Genomic DNA, 20275 nt, shown 5'->3' on the forward strand with positions numbered 1-20275 from the left:
ACTAATTTCATTTCAATAATTTATGTGCGGAGAGCCAAAATCAAACATGCATTAATTCAAAAACGTTCAGAAATTAAATAAAAAAAACTAGTTTTTTTAAATGAAAGTAAGGAGCGACATTAAAACTTAAAACGAACAGAAATTACTCCGTATATGAAATGGGTTGTCCCCTCCGCAGTCCCTCGCTCTTTACGCTAAAGTTTTTAATTGTTTCAAAAAGTAGAATTGTGGCAAAGAGTCAAACTTTAGCGTAAAGATGGATTGCGGAGGGGACAATCCATTTCATATACGGAGTAATTTCTGTTCGTTTTAAGTTTTAATGTCGCTCCTTACTTTTATTTAAAAAAACTAGTTTCTTTTATTTAATAGTGAACATAGGCTGGCTAGTCATTTTTACCGACAGAGTTGGGGTTTTGCTATTGAAATTACTCCATTTGTTTTACCAACCTATCCATTTATTTAACGTCATTTATTTTCATAAGTCAATTTCTAAGAATAATAATGAAACAAACGATTAAAATAGCGGTGCTTCGCGCCACTTTTGTTCCAATCAATTTGTTTCTACTGACTAGCTAAAAATATTGGGAGACTTCCCCTCTCCCCATCCATATGTAACGTTACTGCTTAAGCACATTCTTAATACTCAAGCTTATTAGAGAACACAGAAAAAAGGCCAGTATTTTTTTGATTAGTGGTGATTAATACACTAATCAGAAAACGAGTAATATACTGTATATGTTGTATATATATATATGTATATATATATATATATATATATATATATATATATATATATATATATATATATATATATATATATATATATATATATATATATATATATATATATATATATATATATACATATATATATATATATACATATATATATATATGTATATATATATATATATATATATATATATATATATATATATATATATATATATATATATATATAGATATATATATATATATATATATATATATAACATTAAAACTTAAAACGAACAGAAATTACTTCGTATATGAAAGGGGCTGCTTCCTCATCAACACCCCGCTCTTTACGCTGAAGTTTGACTCTTTCTCTCAACTCTGCTTTTTAAAACAGTAAAACACTTTAGCGTAAAGAGCGGGGGGTTGATGAGGCACTTTCATATACGAAGTAATTTCAGTTCGTTTTAAGTTTTAATGTCGCTCCTTACTTTCAGCTGAAAAAACTTGTTTTTTTTTATTTAATTTCTCAACGTTTTTTAATCGATGCATGTTTTGATTTTGGCTCTCCACAAAGGAATAATTAACACGAAATCTACAAGTTTTTTTTGTTGTGGTTAAATGACTTTCTCATAGTTTTGATCGAATGATTTTGAGAAAAAAAGGAACGATGGAGGAAGCCTAGGTGCCCTGCGAATTTTTGGTTACTTAAAAATGCAACTAGAACTTTTAATTTTTTACGACTGTTTTTATTAGTAAAAGATAAACGTAACTTATAAATTAGCTTACGTAAAGAACTTTTATAATCTCATGTTTTTATTACATATATGAGGGGTTTAACCCCTCGTCAGTACCTCGCTCTTTAAAATAAAGATTAAATTTTGTCCTAATTCATTAAGAAACCATGGGAAAATTAAACATTTCACAAAATTTCGGGGGGGGGGCAGAGTCCGAAGGCCCCCCCCCCGCGTACTTGCCAAGTTCACGAAGATTGTTACAATTTAGGAGGGGAAAATGTAAACAGTGTGACTTATTGGCCGGGGAACTCCTCTGGCAATTTATTAAACGGAAAAATCAAGATGAGTATTCATCAAACTGTTGACAGGGATTGATACTTCATATAATTTGGCAAAATATAGGCACCATTTTTTTAAGCATCTTCCTAACAAAGCTGCGGTATCATTAAATAATAACCATTTGATTTTTTTGCGGAATTTTGTCTACATACGGTATGGAAAATTCTGAGTTAAAGTTTAGTATACTGAGTGGTAAAAATTTCAACAAAACAACTAAATTAAAATTTGCACATTGGTTGTTATATCGTTTTGAGTGAGGGGGCCCATGTGTTTGGGCAGTAGTCCTTCATAAATTGAGAAAAATTTCGAGCTATAGCGTTTTGAGAGAGCGACCCATGTGTTTGGGCTGTAATTCTTAAGGAACTTAGAAAGAAAATTGTAGTTATAGCGTGTTGAGGGAGGGAACGTGTTGAGACTTGACTTTCAGTTAGTGTTTATGTTTTGCTTTAGATAGTGTGTACTCTTTTTCTCCCTTTTTCTTTTTGTAGTGTTTTTTTTTCTGTTTTTGTTTCTGTGTAATGGCTGTTTTCGGTTTAATCATGAAATAAAGTATCTATCTATCTGTCTAAGCCCATATCTAACAATGTCACCTAAGTTCAAATAGACAAACCACTGGAGACTGAATTCTTACAGCCTAGTTCATAAAACATTTCTCAAGTTACATTTCTTCCATCAAATTTGGCAATAAATTTTAAAAGCAAAATTAGGGTGACTGCATTAAACCCTCAAGTGTACAAACACAGGGTATGTTTGTCAGACAGGTGTTGCGTTTCTCAGGCCATTTTCGTCCGTAACACGAATAAGCTGCTTTTATCTTTTTTGGCTGTCTGAACCGCAACGAAGGATTTAAATTTCACTCAGAGTATCGGATGATAAAATTCAAATGTCTTTTTATTTAGTCTTGGAATACTTATTTGATTGCACGTTTAGCAATGGAGTTCGAGTTAAGTGAATATGAAATAAGTGTGCCGTTTCCTTTATCGCTGATAATTAGAAATAATAGAGTTCGGACTAGTGTAAACAAATTTTTATCCCGCACAAAGAGACTTGACTTTTAGTTAGTGTTTATGTTTTGCTTTAGATAGTGTGTACTCTTTTTCTCCCTTTTTCTTTTTGTAGTGTTTTTTTTCTGTTTTTGTTTCTGTGAAATGCCTGTTTTCGGTTTAATCATGAAATAAAGTATCTATCTATCTATCTATATACCTTATCTTGAAGAACACTAGCTGAATAGATTTCGCATTTGTAATCATTACATTTAGTGTGAGCTACATATGTTCGCTTAATAATTATTTTATGGATATTCTATTATGGATAATTATAGATCTATTATAGATCTATTAATGATTGGAGGCAGCCAGTCCCACTCCCACACCCATCAACTCTTCAAACGTATCCAATCCAAATTTTGAGGTAGCCATTATAATCAACATAGTCTAGCAGCTATGTCTTTGGGGATTTCAATCCCCCCCCCCAGCCCTCAGAGCAAGGGCTGTAATTCATGCATCCCAATCATTTATCACATATACTATTTGTTATTTAGAAAAGTGGGCATTCCTGAAGTTTAGCATCCAAGAAGACGATAGACAATGAGATAAACCTTCAAGAGAATGTTGAGGGGAGTATTGGACTAAATCAAAATACGTTATGCGCATAGAGATTGTCAAAAGGGCGTAACTCAGGCATGACTGAGTGTATTACTTTGGAACTTCAATCAAATGATAAGAGGATAATCAGTGAACAAAAAACGTAATATTTACACGCTATTGCTAATGGTACTATTACTACTACTCGAATTGGGAATTGTAATATTTTAAATTGAAAATAGTCTTTTAAGTTGCAAATAGTCTTTTTCTCGATTTGACCATCCAGGGGGGGGGGGGAGTGGAGGGCCACTTAATTCGGAAAAATACAAAAAATGAAGTATTTTTAACTTACGAACAGGTGATAGGATCTTAATGAAATCTAATGTCTGGAGGGATATCGTATCTCAAAGTTCTTATTTTAAATTCCGACCAAATCCGGTGACATTGGGCGGAATTGAAGGGGGGGGGGGGGAACTAAAATTTTGGAAAACGCTTAGAGTGGAGGGATTGGGGGGAAACATGGTCGGGAAAATAAGCACACGCCCTAGATACGTGATTGAAATAGTTGGAAAGGATCCGCTTTCCTTGGTGGAATTGGGGGAAGGGGAGGGTTAATTCTGAACAAATTAGAATAATGAGGTATTTTTAACTTACGAAGGAGTGATAGGATCTAAATAAAATTTGAAGTTTAGAAGGATATCATGTCTCAGAGCCTTTTTTTTTAAATCCTGACTGGATCCGGTAACATTGGGGGGAATTGAAGGGGGAATCTAAATTCTTGGATAACGCTTATAGTGGAAGGATCGTGATGAAACTTGTTGGGAAAAATAAGAACAAGTCCTAGATACGTAATTGATAAAACCCGGACGGATCCGCTCTCTTTGGAGAAGTGAGGGGGGAGGGTTAATTCCGAAAAATAAGAACAACGAGGTATTTTTAACTTACGAAGGAGTTATCGGATCTTAATGAAATTTGATGTTAGGAAGAATATCATGTCTCAGAGCTCTTATTGTAAATCTCGACCTTATCCGGTAAAGGGGAAGGGCAGAACCTAAAATCTCGGAAAATGCTTAGACTGGAGGGATCAGGATGAAACTTGGTGGGAAAATTATGCACAAGTCCTATATACAGGATTGAAATAACCGGGACGGATCTGCTCTCTTCGGGGGAGTTGGGGGGTGGGTGGGATAATTAAAACAATTTAGAAAAATGGTGTATTTCTAACTTGCAAAAGAGTTATCGTATCCTAATGAAATTTCATATTTAGAAGGAGGAAACTCAGATCTCTTTTTTTATCCCGACCAGGTCCAGTGTGACTAGGGGGGGGGACGGAAAATATTGGAAAACGCTTAAAGTGGAGAAATCAGGATGAAACTTGGTGGAAAGAATAACCACAAGTCTAAGATAGGTGACTGACATAACCGGACCAGATCCTCTCTCTTTGGGGAGTTAGGTGGTGGGGTTCAGTGCTTTGGTGAGTTTGGTGCTTCTGGACGTGCTAGGACGATGAAAATTGGTAGGTGTGTCAGGGAGCTGTACAAATTTACTTGATAAAGTCGTGTTCCCTGATTTGAACATCTCGGGGGCTGAAGGAAGAGGAAAATTAGAAAAACTGAGGTATTTTTAACTTGTGAGTGGGTGTCAGATCTTTATGAATTTTGATATTTAGAAGGACCTCGTGACTCAGAGCTCTTATTATAAATCCCAATTGGCATTAAGCCTCTGATTTTCCTTTTAAAGCAATCTATTGATCCTTAGAATTTTGCTAGAGCTCATACCATAAGAGCTCTTGGCTCTTCCGACCTCGTCACAAGTGCTCTTGTTTTTGCGGCAAGTCGGGTGCTGCTGCAAAATTTTGTCAGATTTATATTTCACTACATGATTATAATTACCTCTATTTTTAGTTGTAGCACGTGTGGTTTGGTTGAAACCCTGGGGTATCCAGCGAATTTTTACTTTCTCATTCCGTAACGTGCCCCAGCAACACGTGTGCAGGGTGCTAATTTTTTAACTGCGTAAAACTTGCAGATATACAACTGGTAATTCCTCTGATATATTTTGGTAATTTCTCGACATCGGTGCGCTGAAGCTCTGGCGCCACATTATGTTCTGAGATTGCTACGAGGAAAATATAAGGCAAAATCCACTATTCAATGGCACATGCAAATGCTTAGGATTCCCCTTAAGATATATTTTTTCGGGAGAGGAAAAATAACATTTCGGGTCACTTCAAAAATAATCAACTTCCTGATTACTCACTAGATTTTTTTGAGAGAGACTTCAATGACTAAGTTCATTCGAAGTATTGATGCAAATTTCCTTCTTTAATCTTGCCCAAAAGTAAACCATTTATTTTGCTATGTATAAATATGCTAGTTTCAATTATATTATTTTAATAATTCTAGTGTTGTATTTATGATCGAAATATCAGAGCATTTTTTTCTGTTTTTTTTTTTTTTTACTGTCTTAATAAATGGATCTATCCCCATTTAAAAAATTATTTGTTCGTCATAGAATGACAGTGTGGTCCAAAAAACGAATACTTAATTTGAGGTTTTACGTCAAAAATATGTTGTATATATGGGAAAATGAGACCAACCAAGTGAACAACTATAAACTTAACATTTCGTTTGCAATTAAAAGACACAGAGTGCCTTGGAAATTTTGTTTTACTTTTGGGCAGGATTAAAGAAGAAAATTTACATCAAGACTTTGAATGAGCTTTGTCACTGAACTCTTTCTTGAAATAATCTAGTGAATAATCTGAAAGTTGATTATTTTTTAAGTGACCCGAATAGTAATTTTTTTTTCGTGTATAAATGTGTTAGCTTCAATGCTATAATTTTAGTAATTCTAAAGATGACGATCGGTGGGTATCTGATCAAAATATCCAGACTTTCGTACCTGTTTTTTTTTGGTGTCTAAATAAATGAATTTGTCCCCATTTGCAAATTCATTTGTTCGTCCTGCAACAGAAGTGTGGTTTAAAAAAGAATACCTAATTTAAGATGTTACGTCAAAACAATTTTTTCAAAGAAATATAAAGAGCTCCATTAAGCCAAAAACGAGTTAAATCTTGAGTATGGCTGAATATCCTCATACCTTCTTAAGACCAGAGCATAATTTGCTCCATATATTGATATTTATTCCTTAGACCTTTGATAATTTTCATTTATCAAAGTACAAAAAGTTAAAACATTAAAAAACATTGTTTTCAGTAAAGTGCGAATTATGTTCATCATTCCCAAAACATTCTATCTCTACTGTTTGACAACCTGAATACACTTACATTCTCTTGATTAAACCAAATTGTAAGACCAAGAGTAGTAATGGTAGTAGCACCAGAAGTTTCAAATTATTACCCCCCTTCATTCTAGACAAATTGCTGAGGTGTCTTATTGGCATCCACACACACAGTGCCTTTTGATTTAGTTTTAAAGCATAAGGGGACAATTGCGCAGTTATGCTGAATTGACATACCCAATAGACTCATAGAGACACAGTTAATGGAGCGTTCTACTATGCTAAATAAAATTTAACAGAAATCCCCCCCCCCTAAATGCTCCCTAAAAGTTTCACCTAAAACCTTTAGCGTCATGAATTACAATAACTATAATGGTAGCATCAATAATATGCACATAGTCCTTTTGGCTTGATAAAACTCTGTCACAACTTACTTTTAAAGGTCTAAATTAATAATTTAAGCTGTTCTTTGTCACCTTTTAGAAAATCCACATGCTCATACTTTGTTTTGATTTAGTTCAACGTCTGCCTAAATGTCGCTCAAAAGCTTCACCTTAATACCCTTAGCTTGCATAGTAGCAATAATTGTGGTAGCAATTAAACAAGTATGCACCTTGTTTTTCTTCAATATCTCCTTCCACACACGGTGAAGGGCTCAAAACTGTCAACCGTTCCTGAAACATTCCTCATACGCCCTTATGGTGACCCGATCTAGTTCAATAAAGTTTCAGTACATTCAAAATGTTTTGCCTTAACACCCATAGCCTTAATAGTAGCAGTAGTAATAGAATTAATAGTAGTAACCTTAGCTTTAGTGGCAGTAGTAGAAGTAGTAATAATAGCGGCAGTAGTAGTCGTTTGAGTAGAAGCAGTTGCATTAAGATAAAGATTCTTTCCTTTTGGTCTGTTCAACATCCCCCACAGCAAACCCTATGAGTTTCAACTTCTCAAACCAAACTGTTTCTTAGATATTACTGTTACGCTCTTTTTACAGCTTATATACATCCATCGTGCTGTGATTCAGTTCACCTCCCCCCTCAAAATTACTCAAGAATTTTGTAATTTTTTAAAAATATTGAAAATTTTACATTTCTTTTTGTAAAATTTTGTAGGCGTAATGGCAGTCACAGTAGCAGCATTCGTATTAATAGTAGGATCATTAATAGAAATCGCAGTGGTCCTAGTAGCAACAGTAGTATTCATGTTCTGCCTTATGGTCAGTCGAACATCCCTCTCATCAAGTCCTGGAAGTTTAAAATTAATAAAATTGGTCAAGGCTATGACATAACTGATATGTCCTTTTGATAACTTGCATGATCCTATGTTTCTAAAAAATTTCCTCTGAATGCTCTTAGACTTCCAAGTAATTGCGATAGAAGTAGTATTTAAAGTAGTAGTAGTAGTTTTATTAGTAGTAAATGTAACAGTGTTAGTAGTATTAGTAGTAGAAGCGTGCACATGTTGTCTTTTGGTCAAATAATCTTTTAATTTAAGTATTCTCTGAAAGTTCCAACCTAATACCCAAATCAATTCTTAATATACGATCTTTTGACAATGCACATGCAAAAAATGTCTTTTAATTTCGTTCAAATTTCCCCTGAATATTGTAAATTGAGTAGTGTGGTAAAAGTGTTGGTAGTAGTAGTAGTGGTGGTAGTTATAGTAGCAGTGGTAGCATGCAAACATTGGCTTTTTGACCGTCTCCCCTATCAATATCTGAAGTCCCAAATTAATATGCTCAGTCCTTCCCGAATCACGATGTTTTAACAATCCATATACACATAACGTGTTTTAATTACATTCTCTGAAGTGAAAGCTGTTCCTCTGTTTGGAAGGTAAAGTTCAAAATACGTGCCTTTCTTAATAATATACACTATATGTAAACAATGAATAAATTTCCTTGAAGACTGTGGGGAGGCTCACATCTCCAGCGACATAATTACTGGTTCTTTCAACAATGCTTGAACAAAATGACCCATATTTCCATAGAAATATCTTCCTCATCAACGCCCCGCTCTTTACGCTAAAGTTTGACTCTGTCTCTCAATTCTTCTTTTTAAAACAGTAAAAAACTTTAGCGTAAAGAGCGGGGAGTTGATGAGGAAGCAGTCTCTTTCATATACGAAGTAATTTCTTTTCGTTTTAAGTTTTAATGTCGCTCCTTACTTTCAGTTAAAAAAACTTGTTTTTTTTATATAATTTCTGAACGTTTTTCAATCAATGCATGTTTTGATTTTGGCTCTCCGCAGAGGAATTATTAAAACAAAATTTGCATTTTTTTTTTTGGCTAAATGGCTTTCTCATAATTTTGATCGAATGATTTTGAAAAAAAAGAGCGGGGGAGGAAGCCTAGTTGCCCTCCGATTTTTTGGTTAATTTAAAAGGCAACTAGAACTTTTAATTTTTTACGAATATTTTTATTAGTAAAAGATTTACGTAACTTATAAATTAGCTTACGTAAAGAACTTTTGTATTCTCATATTTTTATTACATATATGAGGGGGTTCGCCCCCTTGTCAGATCCTCGCTCTTTACACTAAAGCTTAAATTTTGTCCCAATTCATTAAGAATGACACCAGAATCACAAAAGCCGTAGAATAAATAGTTGAAATTACTAAAAATACTTTAACGTAAAGAGCGAGGTATTAGGAGGAGGTGAACCCCTCAAATGGGTAATAATTTCTTTTTGTTTTAAGTTTTAATGTTGTTCCTTACTTCCAGCTGAAAGAACTTTTTCATATTTATTTTTTCATTGTGTTTTTAAATAAGGCTAGTAAATCCTGCGCTCCCTTCATGGAGATTTTCTTCCCCCATGACAAATTATCGATGGAAAGTTCCCCCAGCATATCCCCCTCTTCTCAACCCCTCCCCCAACCAAAAAATCCTCCTGAAAACGCCTGTACACTTCCCAATAACCATTACTATATGTAAAAATTGGTCAAAGTTTGTAACTTGTTGCCCCTCCCACGGGGACTGTGGGGGAGTAAGTCGTCCCCAAAGACATAAGTCGTCCATAAAATGAAAACTTCGCTTTGTTCTTTTCTTATTAGTCATATTAAAAATTTGTCTCACAGCAAAAAAATTAACTTTTGAACTAAACAAAACGTAATGATGTTTGAGATCATAATCGATACATATTGAAGAGCTGGTATATGCGCATTGCAGTAGTTTTTTGGATGTTGATTGTTCAATATTTGATTGCTATTCCGACAACGGTTATCTAAATCAGCTCATTTTTGTTTTTGTTCGTTACGCACAAATTTCGAAAGCAAGTTTTATAAATTTTCACTTAAATTCTGTCTAAAAGCTGTTTACTGGTGGTGGGAAATTTAAGATGATGGGACTACAAGAGCCACTTATCCTTATTCTTACATCTGAATTACACATGCTTGTTTGGTCATTTTTGACTGATTAATTTGAAGAAAATTGACTCACTCTAATTGTCAATGTTGATTCATCAACGGCCTTAGCAATAAGGACTCCCTTGAGTTGGACCACAGCAAACTGATTGCCCAAACCTTTAACAGTTGTAACTGATGTTCCTGTGTAGCTTTACTCTAACTCTTGCCCTACTTTCCATCCGGAAGAAAAGCTTAGAGCTTCTAAAAATATAGAACAAGAAAAAAATTACCAAGCAATCTATATTAAGCTACATATGGGCAACACTGTCAAAAGAGTATAAGTCTAGAAGTCTGAATTCATATGAGTCATTGAATTTTCAGTAACGTATTCATACTGAAATTGCATGCTCCTATGCGAGAAAATATTTGTGTTCTTCTACTCTCCCCTCAAAACCACCCAGTATTTTATGGTTTGTGTCCTGATCTCTCTTGCTATTCATACAATCTAGCTATTTTACTCTTTTTCAAATATCTCCGCATGCTAGAAAAAATTATGATGTTTTGCTGCACTTTAAGTAATGCTAGTATTTATAACATTACAACAACACTGAAACTGAAATTATCAAATATACTATTCACCAATGGATTTTTCTTCAGCAGAGTAAAACTTACTAAAACCTCTCATTTTAGAGGTTATTAAAGTTTATGAAGACAAATTTTTACTCGATTCGAGTCCCTGCGATCTGCGATGGCGTAAGTATATTTACCCCAAAAGGTCTAGAAAATTATTCTCGAAGAGTAAATGAAGCCCAAAATGAACGGAAATTAGAATAAATCATATCAAACATAAGAACAACAGATACTGATATAGATAAATACATCAATCCCATGATGAGTAAAAATTAAACTGAATACTAGAGCCAAATTTAAGACGAAGGGAAATATTACACACAGGATTTTTGCTACCGACCCCCGTCCTACCCTAGACTAGCCCGGTAAAAGTTTTAAAACCTACCGAGTTCCTCAGTCTATTAGCCATTCCTAAGATTTAGGAGACATGCCCTTTCCATAAACTGGATTTAACATCCCCTTTAAGTCTTCTCGGACCCACTCAGGGTCAAACAGTTCCCCCTTTCCAAATGATAAATCCTCTAAGTAATTAAATAAAAAAAAGAAGTTTTATTTTAACTGAAAGTAAGGATCGATATTAAAACTTAAAACGAACAGAATTTACTTCGTATAAGACAGGGGCTACTTCCTCATCAACGCCTCGCTCTTTACGCTAAAGTTTGACTCTTTCTCTCAACTCTTCCATTTAAAACAGCAAAAAACTTTAGCGTAAAGAGCGGGGCGCTGATGAGGGAACAGCCCCTGTCATATATGAAGCAATTTCTGTTCGTTTTAAGTTTTAATGTCGATCCTTACTTTCATTTAAAAAAACTTGTTTTTTTTTTCGATTTCTGAACGTTTTTTAATCAATGCGTGTTTTGATTTTGGATCACCGCACATAAAAAACTAAAACTAAATTTGCATATTTACTTTTTTTGACTAAATGGTTTTTTCATAGTTTTGATCGAATGATTTTGAGAAAAAGAAGCGGGGGAGGAAGCCTAAATCCCCTCCGATTTTTTGACTACTTAAAAAGGCAACTAAAACTTTTAATTTTTTACGAATGTTTTTATTGGTAAAAGATATACGTAACTTATAAATTAGCTTACGTAGCGAACTTCTGTATTCCCACGTTTAATTACATATATAAGGGGTTCACCCACTCGTCAGTACGTCACTCTTTACACTAAAGCTTAAATTTTGTCCCAATTCTTTAAGGATGACCCCTGAATTACAAAAGCCGTAGAATAAATAGTTGAAATTACTAAAAATACTTTAGCACAAAGAGCGAGGTATTAGGAGGAAATTAGCCCCTCATATGCGCAATAATTTCTGTTTTTTCTTATGTTTTAATGCAGCTCCTTACTTCCAGAGAAAAACAATTTTTCTTTTTTTCTTTTTTTTTATTGTTTTTTTTTAATAATGCTAAAATTCCTGCATTCCCTTCATGGAAATTTTGTTCCCCTATGACACATTCCTTGGTTGAAAGCTCCTCCAACATATGCCCCTCTTCTCAACCCCTCCCTTCAAACAAAAAATCCCCCTGAAAACGTCTGTACACTTCCCAATAACCATTACTATATGTAAGCACTGGTCAAATTTTGAAACTTGTAGCCCCTCCCAGGGGGACTGTGGTGGAGTAAGTCGCCCCCAAAAACGTATTTATGAGGTTTTTCGACTGCACTGAATAAAATGGCTATCTCAGAATTTTTATTCGCTGACTTTGGGAAAATATTTAGCGTGGGAGGGGGCCTAGGTGCCCTCCAGTTTTTTGATTACTTAAAAAGGGCACTAGAACTTTTCATTTTCATTAGAATGAGCCCTCTCGTAAGATTCTAGGAACACTGGGTCGATACAATCACCCCTGGAAAAAAAACAAAAAAACAAACAAATAAATAAACACGCATCCGTGATCTGCCTTCTGGCAAAAAAAAATACAAAATTCCACATTTTTGTAGATAGGAGCTTGCAACTTCTACAGTGGGGTTCTCTGATACACTGAATCTCATGGTGTGATTTTAGTTAACATTCTTTGACTTTTAGGGGGTGTTATCCATTATTTTCTAAAATAAGGCGAATACTCTCAGGCTCTTAACATTTGATGGGTAAGACTAAACTTAATGAAACTAATATATTTAAAGCCAGCATCAAAATGCGATTCTTTTGATGCAGTTATTGGTATCAAAATTCCATTTTCGGAGTTTTGGTTACTATTGAGCCGGGTCACTCCTTATTGCAGTTCGTTACCACGAACTGTTTGAACAGTGGCAAAACTAAATAATCATTCACCCTTTCTCAGGGGCCTTTGAGGAGGGGGGCAAGATGGTCCTGGAGACATAGTTATTAAATTGAATCAAAATTAAGTAGTTGTGGTTATCGAGTCATGGGTAATTGTAGAAAAGGCCAAGACAGATAGTCTGAGAAGATCATTCAGTTGGATATGCAAATAAACAAGCCCCGTAAGTTGCCTCGTAAGTTGCATGTTAATATCCTCAACCGTTCCTAAAATATTGCTGATGTGGCCTTTTAACAACCATGATGCACATAGTGTACTTTGATTTTGCTTAACATAGCCCTCCCTATTTTCTTAAAATTTCTCTTTAATACCCTTAGTCCTTGTGAACGCTCCCATTTCACAGCCTTCAGGGAAATATAGAAGAATGTCTTAGGAGGGATTAAAATTAACCTCTAGTTTCCTTTCATTTAGACCAGACCTGAACGCTGGTGCTGCCTGGTGATAGCTCCCTTCTTATTGAAAAAGACTATCTTCTGTGAACCATAAAGATAACATTCATACTGTTACCAAAACAAAAGTTGCCAGTCAGTTGAAGATTATCGAAAAAGTATATATTAAGGTTCCCAGCTTCCGAGACGGCAATGACACACGGTGGCGTATTCGTTTCTAAGAAGTCATGCAGCCAAACCGTCTGTGGTAAGGAATTTTAAGGAGCAACATGGCTAAATATTAACCAAAATTCCAGCTAAATCGCAACACGGCCAAATAGTAACCAAAACTCTAAGAAATAGAATTTTAATAACAATTGATACATTAAAAGGATTGGTTGTCATGCTGACACTAAATATATAAATTCATAATGTTTAATGTTATCTATCAAAAGCTACGAGCCAGAAAAAACTAGTAAGATTTTTTGTGAAAGCAGGAAAACACACCCCAAAAAGTCAAGCTATTTTAAAAAAACACATCGTCAGATTCAGCATATCAGAGAATCCCATTGTAGAGGTTTTATATTCCTATATACAAAAATGTGAAATTTTGTAATTTTTGCAAGAAAAAAAGTCACGGGTACGTGTTTATTTGTCTTGTTTCCCCAGGGGTAATTTCTTCCAATCTCTAGCCCTGGAATATCAGGAAAAGTCTCATTCAAACAGTGGCCAAAAATACTGGAAGACAATTGGCTCCCTTCCCATGCCCTTTTTTTCCCACAGAAATCCGATCAAAATTTTTAGATAGCCATTTGATTTTGAATGATGTTAAGGCCAAACAACTATGCTTTTGGGTATAAAATAATCCCCCCCAACGGTTGATGTGATATGTCCCCATGTGAAGCCCCTAGGGATAGTGCTGCTAGTAACACAATTTTTCTATTGTTTAATCTTACATATAGTATTCAATATTAGGAAATGTACGGATTTTTTTTTTGGGGGGGGGGAGGGGGATTTCTGCAGGGGAAAACATTCCACGAGGATGATTTTCAATGAAGAACAAAGTATCCAGGACAGTTTTTAGGAAAATTTTACTCGGTGTGGGGGGGGGGGTACTTTCTGGCAAGATTTCAAAAATAGCCAGAGATTAAATTTAAAACTAACAATTTGTTTCATCTGATAGTAAGGAGCAACGTTAAGAATTGAATAGAATGGAAATTAATCCGTATATGATGGGGGTTTGTCCCTTCATCAGCCCTCCCTCTTCACGTTAAGGTTTGGCTTTTTGTCAGAGTTCTTCGAGAAAGACTGCACAAACAAAAGGGCCGTTGAAATGGAATGAGATGCATCTTGAATAACTTTAAGACTTCAATGTAAAGAGCGAAGGTTGAGGAAGAGAAGACCACCTCAAATACGGAAAATCTCAATTTGTTTTGAGTTATAAAGTTACTCCTTACTTTTACTTGAAAAAAGTAATTTAATTTTTCTACGGTTTAATTGTGCGAAGAAAGTTTCCTTTGTAATTTTCTTGTAAATATTCTTACCAAAGAATATTTTTAATATTTTTTTTTTTATTTTAGATCCAAGGATAGCAAATTGTAACAAAATCTCAAGGGAATTATTCGAGGTTTGAAAACTATGTTATTCTTTAATCACTGGTAACATAAATCATGGATAGAAAAAAAGATGGGGTGAAATGAGCATTTCTGTGACATGTAACAATTGAATTTAAAAGGGTGAAAAATTCATCTGGTGGTTTGATAAATTATAATAATTAAATTGGATAAATTACTTTACTAAAAGTAATTAACAACATTAAAACTTAAACTAACAGGAATTATTCTGTATACTTATTCCGTAATTTGCGATAGATGGTTCAAATTCAATACAGATGGCCAAAAAAGTATAATTGGTGGTTACGCAAATGAAACTGGCCAACCACGTTTGCCTCTCTAAGACTTTCGCTACAAGGCTGCTAAATATTAAAGCTGACTACTATCAGAGGTAATGGAACCCACTACTATACAATTATTGAAGTGTCGATTTGTCAATGTACCAATGTATAAAACTCATTTTTCACCTGGCAGGTCGCCCAAATAAGTTCCTGTTTTTTTTTCTAATTTTTTTCTTCATTGTTGTCTCATTCCATATATCTAGTGTTGCCATGTGTTGCCCTGAGTGTATTCGTTTTATAAGCCATAAAAATTGTACTAAGCGCCTTTGGATCAATAAATAAAAACAAATGAACACGAAAAATAAATTAGGAAGATAAACGTTCCACTTGCAACTGAGTAAAAAAAGTAATCGTTTTATGAACACATAGTAGCCATAGGTAATTTCTTGTTAGCTAATTTTAATTTCACACAGGTATTGTTATTTTTTAAATGTGCTACGAAAAACCTTGCTTTCTTTGCTTCTGTTTTTATAGCCACTCTTTGGGTTTCTTTAAAGTATGTTGATTAAAGCACTTGTTGCTCGTCTAACATCTGATCCTAAAAGCATAATTTTTTTTTAGGAAGAAATAACCAACAATTCAAGGCTATCAATCGTTTAAAAGTAAGGAGAACCTTACAATTTTCTTAACGAATGGTATTACGAAGGTGGCGGGCAAGACCCTAGACTAGAGACTGCCTCATTACATATTGACAAAGGCCAAGACCATTACATAAATTTGTGAGCCATGAGTGAAAGGGCGTCCCCCCCAAAAAAAATGATGACCCTCTTCAAGTAAGCCTGTCCATCATAGGCAGAAAAAAGTTTATATGAATTTTTGAATTTCTGGTTTTGATTCTATTTGAGCAAGGAAGAGTCTGGACAAACCCCCCGGGTAAATATTGTTATAAAACAGAAAACAAATTTGTAATGTTTTGGCAAGAGCTCGCCAGCAAGTAATTTGATTCAAATGTTAACTCACCAAGCAACAGCATAACACGGAGATTATACATCGTGGTTATGTCTGCTGCCACGAGTATACTAATTTTTGCATAAGTTGCCACCATTTATATACCGCATTGTGTCAAAAGTGACAGTCATTTTTGGATCAAAGTTCATTCAATATTGTTTTTCTTGAGTTCATGCGCAGTTAAAAAGAAAAGTGTTCTTCTTATCTCTACTGTCTCAACCACCATAGCATCAAATCTGACCAAAGCACTTCGTATAGAAGTTTCATCGTATAAACTTTGAAAATACTCGTTCGACTCAAAATTGAAAGTTTTAGTGCATTTTTAAGAGCCAAAAGTGATTGGGGCAACCAGAACACCACAGCCACACCCAATCAAAATTGTGAGATAAACATTTTATTCTGCATGGTTGAAAGGTCCAATAATTATGTCTTACGGGATGACAACTCCTCCCACATAGCCCTCAGGAAAAAGGGTTATAAGCTATGTCCCTGGGGCATAAAAGTTTTTATGGAAATATAAACCTCTTGTGGTATTATAAACTATATGTGTGGTTATATGAACTATATAAACTTCGAGGGCAACTAGACCTCCCCCCCCTCACGTCTTCTTTTCCCCAAATGTAGCCGATAGAAATTAAGTCCAAAGATTATATAGCAAGGCCTTTGGGATGACAAAATCCCTCAGAAACTGGGGACAAGGGTAGTATGCTATGCCCTGGAAGGCATATAATTTTTTTATAGAAGAGTTGGTCGTATCAACTTTAGAGGAGGCCGAATTGATTAGAAATTAAAAGTTCTTGTTCATTTTTAGAGTCAAAAGTGACTGAAGGAAGCTAGACCTTCTCCCAGTGCCCTCTTTTTGTTAGACAGATCTGATAGACTATCAAAACGCTTTAGCTGAGGAATTGATTAGGGAATTACATTGGGACTCTTAGGGAATTCTTAAGCAGGAAGATCAATTGACCAAAATGTATTACAAATACGTTACTACCAATACCAATACCACTGTTGCTACTAATACTACAAATACTACAATTACTACTCCGAATACTAAGAGTCATAAGACAAAAATCTCAAGAAGTCTTGCGGGGCATTTCAACTAAATTAAAACACACTATGGATATACAGGCTATCAAAAGGGCATATCTGCAATATCTGACTCTATATATGAACTGGGAAATCATCCCCCTTATACCCCAACTATCGTGCAAGTTTTATTCTTTCTTTACAGACAGGCAATATGTAGTTTAAGTAGTTTCTGTTTTATCATTATTACATTGAGAAATAAATAGATTGAGCTCTCAATATTGATGAGATTATATTTTGTTAGATCAATCTACTTCCACCTGTGTGATATGCACTAAATTTTCATTCATGCTGCTACTAAAACTACTATTACTGCTACTGCTACTATTGCTACCTCTGCTAGTACTGACTAGTACTGACTCTTCTTTGACTAGTACTGACAAGGCACAGGAAGTTTTAGCGAAATTTGGAGAATTGTTGACCCCCCACACGGAAAGCTCACCCCCGTTGTTGATTCTCCGTTGAAGATTCCCCTCGCGAATTTTTCGATGCACACATACTACCGCTGGATAATTTCGATGTTCATTGGAAGGGAAATTGCTACTCACATATTTAAGTCAGAGGCAATCCTAGAGTGTTGTTTGTAGTAAAGAGCAACAAGGGTTCAATGTTTTAATATCTATTTATTTTTTACTCTGCTGAAATAATTTTTGATCAAAAAGCACACCAGCCCGGGCACTGCAGTTTTAAAGATTGTAGGCGCACATATATTGCAAAAAAAAATCTTTGCCACAATACCTATGAGGTAGAGGCCCAGGCATGTTTGTGTAAAGAATTATATAAAACAAACAAGTTTTTTTTTAACTGCAAGTAAGGAGTGACATTTAAGCTTAAAAAGGACACAAATTACTCCGTATATGAATGTGTTTGTTCCCTCCTCAAGTACAATAAAGTTTAACTCTTTCTCTCAACTCTACAACTTAAAACAGTAAAAAAAACTAAACAGTAAGACATAGCTATTAGGGTTTCAACTAAGCTGAACAGAATGGTTATCTCAAAATTTTTACCCAGTGACTTTGGTGAAAAAATGTGTGTGGGAGGGGATCTAGGAGCCCTCCAATTTTTTTTTGACCACTTAAAAAAGACACTAAAACTTTTAATTTCCGTTAGAATGAGCCCACTCGCAACATTCTAGGACCACTTGGTTGATAAGATCACCCCTGGTAAAAAAACAGCAATAAACAAATAAACAAACAAATAAACACTCATTCGTGATATGTCTTCTGGTAAAACACACGAAATTCCACATTTTTGTAGATAGGAGCATGAAACTTCTACAGTAGTTTCCTGATGTGATGAATCTGATGGTGTGATTTTTATCAAGATTCTATGAGTTTTAGGGGGGTTTTCCCCCCATTTTCTAAAACAAGAGAAACTTTTTCATGCCTAGAAATTTTGATTGCTAGGACTAAACTTGATGAAACTTATATATTTAAAATTAGAATTCAAATGCGATTCTTTTGACTTAACTATTGGTATCAAAATTCCGGTTTTTAGAGTTTCGGTTACTATTGAGCCGGGTCACTCCTTACTACAGTTCTTTACCACGAAATGTTTGATACAGCCAGATTCTTTTACTCGTTAATACTAGTAAAAACTTATACGTGACTAGTGCAAGCAAGTAAGAAACTAGTACCCAGCTTGCTGTTTGGCTATATTAGCTGCTAATCCTCGGTTTTATATTTAATAATTGCACTTATTCAAATTTAATATATGTATATTTTGAAAAAGTATTGGGTATTGTCCACTTAGCCTACTTCAGAGATCAAGTTTTTCCGTATGAATCACCTTTAAGGGGTACATATTTTGTATTTAATTGAAAGAACATGTAACAGTTAGTGTTAATGAAATAAAGCATTCAAGTTTTTGAACTTTCTTAGATATCTTTAATATTAGATCTATAAAATAGCTGATCTATGTTTGAAGAAATGAAAAAGGCAAGTTTTTTTAACTGAAAGTAAGAAGGGACGTTAAAACTTAAAACGAACAGAAATTAGTCCGTATATAAAAGGTGATGTCCCCTCCTCAACGCTCCACTATCTGGTCTAAGGTTTGAATCTTTGTGTCAACTTTACTTTTTAAAATGATAAAAAAAACTTTAGAACAAAGAGTGGAGTGTTGAAGAGGGGACAGATCTTTTCATATACAGAATAATTTATGTTCGTTTTAAGTTTTAACGTTACTCCTTGCTTTCAGTCAAAAATAACTTTTTTTTTGTTTAATTTCTGAACTTTTTGAATTAATGCATGTTTTGAATTAGGCTCGCCGTACATGAATACTTAAAACGAAATTTACACATTAATTTTGCTTTTTTTTAGGCGAGCTGTCCCTTCCCAAGCGCATTAATTTTCCAAAGACATCCAATAAAAATTTTGAGATGGGGATTTTGTTCAGCATAATTGAAATGTTCTGTGACTTTGTCTCTAGGGATATTGAATATTTCAACCCCCAAGCTATGTAATTTACCCATTATGCTGTAAAACCAAAATCTTAATTAAAAATTAAATCAAAAGACGTGGTGCCTGTACTGGTTGCCAATGACACCAGTAGTCTGCTATACAATACTCCTGTGCGTGCGTGCGTGTGTGTGTGTGTGTGTGTGTGGTGTGTTTGGTATGTGTGGTGTGTGTGTGTGTGTGTGTGTGTGTGTGTGTGTGTGTGTGTGTGTGTGTGTGTGTGTGTGTGTATGTGTGTGTGTGTGTGTGTGTGTGTGTGTGTGTGTGTGTGTGTGTGTGTGTGTGTGTGTGTGTGTGTGTGTGTGTGTGTGTGTGTGTGTGTGTGTGTGTGTGTGTGTGTGTGTGTGTGTGTGTGTGTGTGTGTGTGTGTGTGTGTGTGTGTGTGTGTGTGTGTGTGTGTGTGTGTGTGTGTGTGTGTGTGTGTGTGTGTGTGTGTGTGTGTGTGTGTGTATGTGTGTGTGTGTGTGTGTGTGTGTGTGTGTGTGTGTGTGTGTGTTTGTGTGTGTGTGTGTGTGTGTGTGTGTGTGTGTGTGTGTGTGTGGTGTGTGTGTGTGTGTGTGTGTGTGTGTGTGTGTATGTTTGTGTGTTTTTGTGTGTGTGT

Source organism: Artemia franciscana, chromosome 8 (genome assembly GCF_032884065.1).
Source record: "Artemia franciscana chromosome 8, ASM3288406v1, whole genome shotgun sequence".
NCBI lineage: Eukaryota > Metazoa > Arthropoda > Branchiopoda > Anostraca > Artemiidae > Artemia > Artemia franciscana.